This window comes from Oncorhynchus clarkii, chromosome 9, assembly GCF_045791955.1.
Source record: "Oncorhynchus clarkii lewisi isolate Uvic-CL-2024 chromosome 9, UVic_Ocla_1.0, whole genome shotgun sequence".
Classification (NCBI taxonomy): domain Eukaryota; kingdom Metazoa; phylum Chordata; class Actinopteri; order Salmoniformes; family Salmonidae; genus Oncorhynchus; species Oncorhynchus clarkii.
This window is the reverse complement of record NC_092155.1, coordinates 19,652,432-19,656,118: the sequence shown is the minus strand read 5'-3', so window position 1 is coordinate 19,656,118 and position 3,687 is coordinate 19,652,432.

Sequence of the window (3,687 nt, the reverse complement as noted above, 5' to 3'; positions counted from 1 at the left end):
TTGTCAAAGCAAGTGAAATGGTTAAACAAAAGTGAAATAAACAATAAAAAGTGAACTCTCTTTCTCCCTCTCTCCCTCTCTCTCTCTCTCCCTCTCCCTCTCCCTCTCCCTCTCCCTCTCCCTCTCTGCCATGGCTCTTTAAGTATTTAAAGCCGCCAGCCTATTCACTTCTCTCCTCCTCCGCTCATCCTCTTCTCCTCAGTCTGTTTTCAGTGGGGCTAATGTGTCCCTAGTCGACTCGCCCGCTTCCTCTCCTCCTCTCCTTCTCTCATTTCCTTTCCTCTCTATCATCATATTTCTAATTTCTACCCCTCTTCCTATTCACATTGTTGTCTTCCTCTTTTCTGCTCTCTTCTCACTTTTGTCTCCTCTCTTTTTCCTTCATCTAGTCATTATTTCCAATATTTTAAAATCTGATCCACTTCTCAGCTCTCTCCTGTCCTTTCCTCTTTCCTTTCCTCTCTCCTGTCTTTTCCTCTTTCCTTTCCTTTCCTTTCCTCTCTCCTGTCTTTTCCTCTTTCCTTTCCTTTCCTTTCCTTTCCCCTTTCCTCTCTCCTGTCCTTTCCTCTCCCCTGTCCTTTCCTCTTTCTTCTCTCCTGTCCTTTCCTATTTCCCCTTTCCTTTCCTCTTTCCTCTCTCCTGTCCTTTCCTCTCTCCTGTCCTTTCCTCTCCCCTGTCCTTTCCTCTTTCCTCTCTCCTGTCCTTTCCTATTTCCCCTGTCCTTTCCTCTTTCCTCTCTCCTGTCCTTTCCTCTCCCCTGTCCTTTCCTCTTTCCTCTCTCCTGTCCTTTCCTCTCCCCTGTCCTTTCCTCTTTGTCCTTTCCTCTTTCCTGTCCTTTCCTATTTCCCCTGTCCTTTCCTCTTTCCTCTCCCCTGTCCTTTCCTCTCTCCTGTCCTTTCCTATTTCCCCTTTCCTTTCCTCTTTCCTCTCTCCTGTCCTTTCCTCTTTCCTCTCATTTCCTTTCCTCTCATTTCCTTTCCTTTCCTTTCCTCTCATTTGCTTTAATTTCCTGTCTTTTGCCCGCCACCCTTAGACACACAGTGAAGAGAAGAGAGGGCTGCTCCTTGATCGGTGCATTGTTCCAGTGTTGCCAGAGAACCTCTCTTACACAAGTACTCTTCTCTGAAGAGGGGAGAGAAGTGGAGATTGGTCGCAGGGGAGCTAGATTGGGTCGCAGGGGAGCTAGATTGGGTCGCAGGGGAGCTAGATGGGGTCGCAGGGGAGCTAGATGGGGTCGCAGGGGAGCTAGATGGGGTCGCAGGGGAGCTAGATGGGGTCGCAGGGGAGCTAGATGGGGTCGCAGGGGAGCTAGATTGGGTCGCAGGGGAGCTAGATTGGGTCGCAGGGAGGCTAGATGGGTCGCAGGGAGGCTAGATGGGTCGCAGGGAGGCTAGATGGGTCGCAGGGAGGCTAGATGGGTCGCAGGGAGGCTAGATGGGTCGCAGGGAGGCTAGTGGGGTCGCAGGGAGGCTAGATGGGTCGCAGGGAGGCTAGATGGGTCGCAGGGAGGCTAGATGGGTCGCAGGGAGGCTAGATGGGTCGCAGGGAGGCTAGATGGGTCGCAGGGAGGCTAGATGGGTCGCAGGGAGGCTAGATGGGTCGCAGGGAGGCTAGATGGGTCGCAGGGAGGCGCAGGGAGGCTAGATGGGTTGGAGGAAGGCTAGATGGGTCGCAGGGAGGCTAGATGGGTCGCAGGGAGGCTAGATGGGTCGCAGGGAGGCTAGATGGGTCGCAGGGAGGCTAGATGGGTCGCAGGGAGGCTAGATGGGTCGCAGGGAGGCTAGATGGGTCGCAGGGAGGCTAGATGGGTCGCAGGGAGGCTAGATGGGTCGCAGGGAGGCTAGATGGGTCGCAGGGAGGCTAGATGGGTCGCAGGGGAGCTAGATGGGTCGCAGGGAGGCTAGATGGGTCGCAGGGAGGCTAGATGGGTCGCAGGGAGGCTAGATGGGTTGGAGGAAGGCTAAGCTGCGTATTGTCTTTGTTGGCTTGCCTGGTTTGGAGAATTCTTGACATGCGTCACTAAATCCCAACAGCACTCAAACCCTTCAGAGACATACTTAGGCAGTAGCACACTCTCTCTAGCCTTTACACTGTCTGTCTGTACTGTGAAGGGACCTGGTGGCTATATGATATCTCTGTCCCTCAGCTCTAGGGACAGTCTACACCTGTTGTATTCGGCGCACGTGACAAATAAACTTTGACTTGATTCGTGTTACATGCCTGGCTGTGTGTCTATTGGGTGTCTGGATTGCATATGAAATGATACCCTATGTAGTGCATTACTTTTCACCAGATCCCTGGTACATAGGGAAAAGGGGGCTATTTTGGACACACCCCTGATGTACTGAGAATGGCAGGGTGGCTCTGTTGGGGATTCCCCCATGCCTAGTTGTTGACTGGTTTGTTTGACAGAGGGAGAGTATTGGAGTGTGGTTGGACTGACTCCATATATAGATCTCTAGAGAGGCTTACACCACACACAGATCTATTCACGGCTGTAGTTGGACTGTTTGTGGTGTCTCCTATCTGTCTCTGCACTACACTCAGCTGAAGCTCAGTTAGTAGTTCGTTCCCCTCTCCTCCTCCCTACCTCCTCCTGCTCCTCTTCCCTACCTCCTCCTGCTCCTCCTCCCACCCCTGTTCCTCCTCTCCCTCTCCTTCCTTAAACTATATTCTGTCAGCATTTGGACACGTTTCACCCCAGTTGTCCTGGTTCCAGACTACAGTAGCAGACCCAGCTCTCTGGGTGTTGTTGTTAGATAGAATATGTTTTAGTTGTATTGAATCATTCATGCACTGCTCTGTAGATTGGGTGGGTCTGGGTTGTGTGTAGTGTGAGATGAGGGAGCAGAGATGACAGGGTTTACTGTCCACAGACGATCACTTTGTGTTGGAGAAAAACATGTGGCAAGTGTCTTTGTGTGGACACATACTTCAAAACTCTCTTGTAATGCTAGTAATACAGGGCGTTTGTCTGTGCTTTTGTGTGTGTGTGTGTGTGTGTGGGAGGGGGGGGGGGGGGGGGGGGCGGGTGCTTCATTTACCCCGTTGGCAGGATATAGTGTACGTAAACTGTCAGTGAGTACACCTACTTTAGTACACAGCTACTAAATATCCACAGAGTACAGATACAACCTCTTACGTGTATTGCAAGCTGTACAGTGTGCTTGTGTGTACGAACATCAGTGTATGAACAGTAGCTCCCCTGTTATTGGAGGGCTACTGTCCTGTAGGTTTTCGTTCCAACCCTAATCCTGCCGCACCTGATTCTAATAATTAGCTGGCGGATAAGCAGAATCAGGTTCGTTACAACTGGGGTTGGAGTGAAAACCTACAGGAAGCTAGCTCTCCAGGAACAGGGTTGGAGTGAAAACCTACAGGAAGCTAGCTCTCCAGGAACAGGGTTGGAATGAAAACCTACAGGAAGCTAGCTCTCCAGGAACAGGGTTGGAGTGAAAACCTACAGGAAGCTAGCTCTCCAGGAACAGGGTTGGAGTGAAAACCTACAGGAAGCTAGCTCTCCAGGAACAGGGTTGGAGTGAAAACCTACAGGAAGCTAGCTCTCCAGGAACAGGGTTGGAGTGAAAACCTACAGGAAGGTAGCTCTCCAGGAACAGGGTTGGAGTGAAAACCTACAGGAAGGTAGCTCTCCAGGAACAGGGTTGGAGTGAAAACCTACAGGAAGGT